Source organism: Halyomorpha halys, unplaced genomic scaffold, assembly GCF_000696795.3.
Source record: "Halyomorpha halys isolate HHAL.00 unplaced genomic scaffold, Hhal_1.1 Scaffold67.1, whole genome shotgun sequence".
Classification (NCBI taxonomy): Eukaryota; Metazoa; Arthropoda; class Insecta; order Hemiptera; family Pentatomidae; genus Halyomorpha; species Halyomorpha halys.
The window spans coordinates 1,064,533-1,072,780 of record NW_027111562.1 but is presented as its reverse complement, the minus strand read 5'-3'; the positions used below and the strand labels follow the sequence as shown (position 1 = coordinate 1,072,780).

The window sequence follows — 8,248 nt, the reverse complement described above, 5'->3', positions numbered from 1 at the left end:
CTTGACATCCTTTTTAATAATTTTTAATTTGCTTATTGGGCTTTCGTTCCACATAGATTGCCATTTATCTTTGACTTCTTTTACAAGAGGCCTGCATATCTCTGACGGAGTTAAAATTGCTTTACCCTGTCCCGGAAGCGCGAGTGCTTCTCTTGCAGCGTGATCGGCCAGTTTATTCCCTGCGATTCGTACATGGCTTGGAACCTATAGAAATGTTACTGACATACCTATGTTGTGTAGAGTTTTTAAGTGCATAGAAGTCATGTGAATAATAGAATTGATAACAGAATGTCCTGCAGCAGCCTGGGCTTCAGTCTTCGGGTTGAGTTTGGGTTTCCCAAGTTGTAGTTCACTGCACCTTTAACCTCGTTAACCGGGAGTGGAACTTTGGAACTTGAACGTTTCTTTATGTAATCCTCTATCGACTCCATTTGTAATTCCCGACGCAATTGGCTATTTCTTACAAACCAAGGAGCATCCACAATTAATTAAATCTGACTCCAATTAAAGATGCTAGGTACTCCACAACAGAAGGCTTCGACAATGCGTGTTCAGTAGGTTAGGTAGTTAGTCAGAAGAATTGGTAGGATGAGCTTCATGGAAACTACACCGCAGGGCACCAGCTCACAGGCCTTAAGGGGATGACAAGTCCCACAGGAATTAGCCGCAAGTCCTCTCGAAAGAAAGATGAAGTTAAGGAAGGAGGAGAGATGGAGAAAAAGCAGAACTGAAATAAAAGTCCAATATCAATTTTCAAAAATAACATTAAAATGTACTGATACAATATATATATTATTACTCGCTGCCTGCTAAGGGGGAAAAATCCCTGAAGGGACATTCACACATTGACAATTTTGTGCTCGAAATCTATCTGAGCTATTATCAAGAGATGCTATGTAAAAGACGTTAGGTTTGAATGGATCAGAGGATTATGAAAAAAATAAAAAATATATATTTAGATAAATACTTTTAATGTTTGAAAAAAAAAAAAAAAAATATGTGGACAGTATTTTCATCTAGTCCGTAAGATAGTACTGCAATTCATAACAATTTTGGCATATCCTCCGTCACGATTCTGACGAATTCATCAAAATCGATTCTGCCATCGCGATTTTTATCTTTGGAGTGAAATAATGGCGTAATTCTTCTGTCTGTCGCATTGAAAAATCCAAGAAATACGAGAGCATGCCTAAACTCGTGCAAATAGATGTAATCATCAAAATCTTTGTCAAAAATACAAAAGGCATAGGCCAAGTTCCCTCTTGGCTGGGTATTCAATGCTTTGTTTATATGATCATGGACTTCTCCCAATGAGATGTATTTGTCCAAATTTGTGTCCATCGAAGCGAACAACTGAAAAATAATATTTTCATTTTATCTATACATTAGCATTGTCTTGAGGATTCGGTGGTGAAATGAAATAGATGATTTCAAAATTAAATTGTTTATAAAATAATATATTTTGCATGTTTATTGTAGATATTAAGTACAAGAATGTATTTATTGTATATTAATGCCAAATGGTCTTTCTAGTGATCCATATTTATACAAAAGAAATTGATTATTCTAATTTAAATTTGAAATCATCCCGTTTCATTGCTAAATCCTTTATTTGGCAATTTATTGAATAGTTATCTACTTATTTAATATAAAATAAATATTAAAAAATTCAAAAAGACAAAAGACTGATCCACATGACTATTATAAAGTTTATCTATTATAAGTAGTTGAGCTTTGGGGCTCCAATAAACCATGGAATTCCTCCAGAATCCAATCCTTACAGTCCTAAACCTTCGTAAAATCCTTAATGCTCCTTACTTTGACGCAAATCAAGTCATCCATCAGGACCTCAATGTCTCATATGTTGTCATTGGCCAGAAACCGGATACCAATCCATCCATGATAAACTTCCCAACCACCCAAAGCATCTCGTTTCTAACCTGGCTTCTCATTCATTACCTAATATTCCTCCTAAGCGTCTGAAAAGAAGATGGCCTCGATATCTTCTCATCTAGAAATGTTTTTGGAGTTTTATCAATGCACAGATTCTCCAAATGTTTGTATCATGTCATTATATTCATTCTATATATATTTATACATCTATGTATGTATATTTATACAATTGTAAATCACAATAAATAAATTATTAATTATTAAAAAATTAACTTTGCAAAAAACGTTTGTGCTAAGAAATTTCTTTATCCTTTCTTCTTCTTTCTCTCACCACTTGGAGGTGCTTTCTCTCGTTACCCATCATACCCAAGTCTCGTAGGTGAGTGTAGGATTGCCTCGCTGTCGCGTAAATACTAACACAATACAAAATATTTATAAAAGGCCAGCGATACAAATCATGAAATGATCATTATCAATCAATTAAATTTTTTTACTATTCAATTATCAGTTATCAATTTTTTATTCAATTCAATTCAATATTTTGTATAATTCCAAATTTCTTTCTTTACTAATCCTTTTCAATTTTATGTCTCTAAATGTTGTTGTTATCTCTTTTGTTCTATAGCCCTGATGAAGACCTGAAACTCAGGTCGAAACGTAGGCATAAAATAAATAAATATGGTTTTGTTTATTTATGTTGTTCTTTGCTGACCGCACCCTCCGACAAATTTCTCCAATCATTAAATTTGTTGATGTTAAAATCGTTAAAAATGTAAAGGTAATCGTTAAAAGGTAAAGAGAGCGAATTTGTTGATCGGGTGAATTGAAAAATTGTGAAAGGGTGAAATTGGAGGAGCAGAAATGAGAAAGAAAAATAGGAATGAATGAAACATTTGTATTTGTTGTACAGACCGAAATGGATTGTAAACGGAAACTGTTGGGGGGAAAAAAATTGTTTATTGTATCTCTTTTTTTTTCTGATTATACCATGTATGTGTAATTTATATATGTCCGATTACGGATTGATAAGTATGCTGTGTGAGATAGCAACCTAATGTATTTAGGCAGCATAGATAAATAAAGTATTTCTCTAATCGATATCTTTAATTTCTAATTTCAATTTCGTACAACTTTTGGTTTTTGATTTTTGCTGACCACATATACACAGACCATTTTTCGGGACTTTGTTATTCCGACACTGGTGGCTCAAAACGTGTATTTCCATCGTAAACCAGAATTCAGAATTTTTCACGATCACAATAATTTACCTTATAATATACATCATATATGGCTAAGTGAAAGTAATACGTTGAAGTTGATTAAACAGATAAAAAATCATATGATGCATTTAAAACTTTGTAAGAATTTAAATATTTCTTGTTAATTAATAAAAAATATATATACCTGTTGTAAATCTGGAATATTCCACTTCGTTCCCGTAGACATTTTTATAAAATCATCGAATTCGTCGAAATTTAATTTATTAAAAAGCTCCTTGTTTGCTAAGGCGAAATTGGTTTTTATAATTTGCAAATAATCGTTACTGTACGTTCTGGTGGTGTGATTTTTCGATCGAATCGGTAAGTTGTTTGTTCTAACTAGTCCTATGCCGCTCTTGAGTATTCTTTTTAGATTTTTTATTTGAAATTTGGTTATCACAAATTGCATTTTTAAGATTTTATATAAACAGTGGAATAATTTTTAATTTTGTCTTCATTTCAACGTGTCTTGATCGAAATAAAATGGTGATATTTTTTCGATTAGTTCATATTCGTCAGCTGTTTATGAAAGTATATTTTTAAAGGTTTTTGTGAAGTAAAATTTTCTTTAATATATTTTTTGACATCAATAAAATAGATTTTGATGCGAGCTCCGATTGTAATTTTTTGTTTAAATTTATATATTGATATTTACAACTGTACACAAAAAACATCAAGTAAATTTGAGGAAATCATAATGGTCTGGTACAGGCATGTAGAGAAACTCCCATTGGTAGCACTCTAAAAACATTTTTACAATATAAGGTCTCGAGGCCATCTTCTTTTCAGATGCCTCGGAGGATTGTCCGGAATAAAAGAGGAAGGAAGATTAGAAACTTATGGGTTTGAGTGGTTAGGGTTTATATAATGGAAGTATTGATATCTGGTTCGGGCTAGATCGGTTACAAATGGAACATTAATATCTTTGTGGATGAATTTATTTGTGTCAAAGTAGGGAGCATTTAGGATTTTACGAAGGATTTTGGATTGTAAGGATTGGATACGAGAGGAATTCGAAGGTTTAGTGAAGCCCAAAGCTCAACGCCGTATGCCCAGATGGGCCTTATAATTGTCATGGAGATCAGTCTTTTGTAATGAATTGGAAGTTAGGACCGTTTGTCTAGTAAGTGCTGTAATAGTCGAAATCGACGTGCAGTAAATTGTACTGTAGACTGTCCTTACACACCTCCTAGCTTTGGGTTAGTCTAAAGAGGTAGTACAAGACCCGGGAAGAAAAAAAGGAAGTTATCTCACCCTAATTTTTTGTTAATTTAATGAAAACTAGATATAATTACTAGTCAAAATTGATGAGTCTGCCACGTATAGGTAGGGGGAATAAAAAATGTCGGTTGTTTCAAAGCGATTAAAAAAAAATAATTTTTCATTCGGAGCTCTATATCTCAAAAATAGGAACAACACAAGAAAACCTAAGAGAACATCATTTAAAGAAGACCAAATTGCTAAAATATGAGCCCTAATAGAGTTATTTAGGTTAAATAGTTTTCGAGACAGCTTTTTAAAAAGCAACATTTCATAAAAATGTTGTATGAGACGTACTAAAAGATCAGTAGAGTGAATTTATTTTGATTAATTTATATCTCAAAAACCATTCGATGTACAGATGTCTATTAGCACTCAAATTAAAGCTAGTAAACAACATCTCCAATGGAAAAATAATTTTTTAAGAAATAAACTACTAACACCTGTTGAACAGACTCGATACTTAGAACTCCATCTTGACAAGAGACTTTCTTGGAATCCACACACAAGACTGAAACGACAAGATATTGCTCGTAGATTCCGATTGGTACAACACCTACTTGACAAACGCTCTAAACTTCCCATTCACTACAAAAAATTAGTACACACTACGATAAGCAGACCAATTTGGACACAGGGAATTGAGCTCTGGGGCTCCACCAAACCATCAAATTCCTCCCGTATCCAACCCTTACAATCCAAAATCCTACGTGAAGTCCTTGATGCTCCTTATTACGTCATAAATAAACTCATCCACAAATACCTTAACATCGCATTTATTACAGATTTGGCCCAAAACAGATATGCGTCTTTTCATTCCAAACTCCTTTTCAGAAGGATTATCAGGGATTGTTAAGGATGAGAGATTAAAACTAATGGGTTAGGAGTTTAATTAGTGCCATGGGGCCTTCTAATTTAAATTAAATGCTTGAAGTATCACCAATGGGTGGTTCCTTCCCAAGATTTTCAAGTGTAAATGAAACATACAGCATATTTACTTACTTTATTTATTATTTGTACAGTTGTAAATCACATTAAATAAATAAACAAAAAAAAAAAAGAAATAAACAATAATAAAAAAATACCAGTCCTGCCGATCCTCCCGAACAATGAATACACGCTCAGCACTTTGAAAATACCCGTTATCCCCGAAACATACTCGCTACTTTATCCGCTCTTAGACTATCATTAACGCTGTTACAATTGCAACTGAACAAAACACTAGCTGTAGAGTGATAGCTGATATTATTATATTCTTATGTAATGTAGATTTTGTGTTTTTTTTATACAAATTGGCAGTTCCCTCAAATCTCTGAAATTGTTTTTCTTTCACACCTTAATTTCAAAACGAGAGGAAAAGCCACTGAATTAATCAAATTTTTACTAGCTTAATCATAATTTTGGTATTACTTCTTGATTTTTTTTTTCCATTTATGATTTGTGTTCATTATAAGAGAGAGAGAGAGAGAGAGAGAGAGAGAGAGAGAGAGAGAGAGAGAGTACAATTTACTTTTTGAAAAATAAAAACAATCCCCTTCCCTTTTCCTGAACTGTAATGAATTTTAAAATTGAAATATCCCGTGTTGATTTTCCAAAAGTTCAAATGACTTTATCTTGAGCAGATACATATTAACTGTGAAAATTTAATATAACCGCAGTTAATATGTTTTTAACAGTTGCACTTCTGGGACGGATTAAAGCAATTTTAACTCCATCAGAAATGAGCAAATCCCTTGAAAAAAAAATTAAAGATAAATAGCAATCTTTGTGGAGTGAAAGCCCAAGGAGTAAACTGAAAATTATTAAAAAGGACATAAAGCCCTGGGGTACCTCCAGCCGACTGACTAGGCTGAGACTAGGTCACACGAGGCTCACTCACTCCTATCTTATTTCAAAAGAAACGCCTCCGAACTGCCAGTATTGCAACAAAAATTTGATAATTTGCCATATTTTCCAAGAATGCCCATATTTTACATCACACCTCAATTGCTTAGGATTAAACCCTTAGATATTTCAATATAAAGATATTTCAAAAACCCTCCGAGACGATGATAAAACAATAGAATTAGTGTTTCAGTTTTTAAATCAAAAGATTTACTACTGACAAAAAATATAGCATTGAATGGGGGGGGGGGGAAATAATAAAATAAATAAATAAAATGATAAATAATCAAATTAAAAAATAAATAAAATCAAACAAATATAAGTAAAATTAAATAAGGTATAAATGACATTGATGACCAATGATGTTTGGGAACACTAAACAAAAATCAACAAACAAACTAGCAGTCCGATAGATGAAAGATAGTAGAAAGTTGTTGAGAATCTTCAGAAAGTTGTTGGAAATAATAACAGAAAGAAATTCTATTTTGATTTTTGTATTATCACAGTGATCTATTTAGTTTTATTTCAATCCAAACACTTAATTTGGTTAATAATGGAGCACAATGCAGGTCTATTTTAAATTTTAAAACTTAAATAAAAGTTTTAGAACAGCTTTTCTAAACTTTTAGTTGTGAAAGTACAGGTCTAATTTGAAGGAGGGTTATTCAAAGTTGGCGAAAACTCCGGAAATCTAATCTTTGAGGAGCCGAATACGAATTGGAACAATTTTAATTTGAAGAACTAAAATGATCCATTGGAAGATCACTGATTGGCCTTGTGTAGGGAGATGGTCCAGGTGAGGTCAAAAGAATTCAAATAGTGATAAAACTATTTATCCTAAGCCAATGTTTTGCTCCACTTTGCAGGACTTCCTCGGGGTTACAACAGATAAAAACAACTAAATTAATGTAACAAAGTAAGAGAATAAATAACACAAATAAAAGTAAACTAATGTATGCCTAAACATGGCTATTTTACACTGGGTTATAGTTGTTATACCAATTTTTGTTTTCAGCCCCGATGAAGGAGAATCATGAAATTCAGGCTGAAACAATACAGATAAAATAAGTCTCACTTATTTTTGTTTACTATTACTTATCACACCTACAACTATCTTCTCCCTCACATTTCTTTAATATCATTTAAATCCCACGAGGCACGGGATTAAAGCTTGAAATATTTCTTTTTATTTACAATACTTATTCATACTCTTTTTTGCCTTCTTCTCGGCAGAGTTTGAACAATTGCGTCAAAATTCAATGCTCTTGCTTACTATATATTCAATAGACAAACATTCTTTAAACTATAAACAACATGCATATTATTTGAAAGTCAAAGGCAATTTGATATCCAGATTAATTAAGATCTTTGTTTTTAAAAAATACATTGTTATAATGTTTCGTGGATTGATTCACATATAGGAAGATTAACAATTAAGATTGCAATATGTTATTATTATTAAAAAAATACAATATCTGAATTATTGAACAGAAGCGGCCATCTGTATTGTTTATAAGGTAAAATACCACAGGCTCGCTGGCCCTGGGGAAGTCAATCCAATGTCCATATAGGTTCATTATTGTTTAGTATTCATAAATGATTAAAATTACTGATTACAGGAAAAAACATTCCATAATGTTCCATTATTCTTCTTTTTACAGTATATTATAATTTTGTGAACCTCTTCTATTTATTTATTATAATAACAGGATACAAGCCCTAAAATAATAAATTTATCCTAGACATATAATATTATAATTTTAATAATCCTTTATGCTGGAAGAGTCTTATGGAATTAAAAGGATTTAGTGAATGACATAAATTCTTCCTTATTAAAATACAATAGTTTATTTCATATCATCAGCAACGTTTCGGGAGATTTCCCCCATCTTCAGGCTGTTGTAACATAGTCATGCTGTAGCACAATTCGTAGATTTTGCAAGAATTTTGTA

General features: G+C 32.2%; 1 protein-coding gene across 1 annotated transcript in view; it reads left to right on the top strand.

Moving 5' to 3' along the window:
* The window catches only part of LOC106692687 (serine/threonine-protein phosphatase rdgC), a gene marked incomplete at its 5' end in the record, with an annotated part of 77,743 nt that overhangs the window by 54,983 nt on the left and 14,512 nt on the right, over positions 1-8,248 (top strand).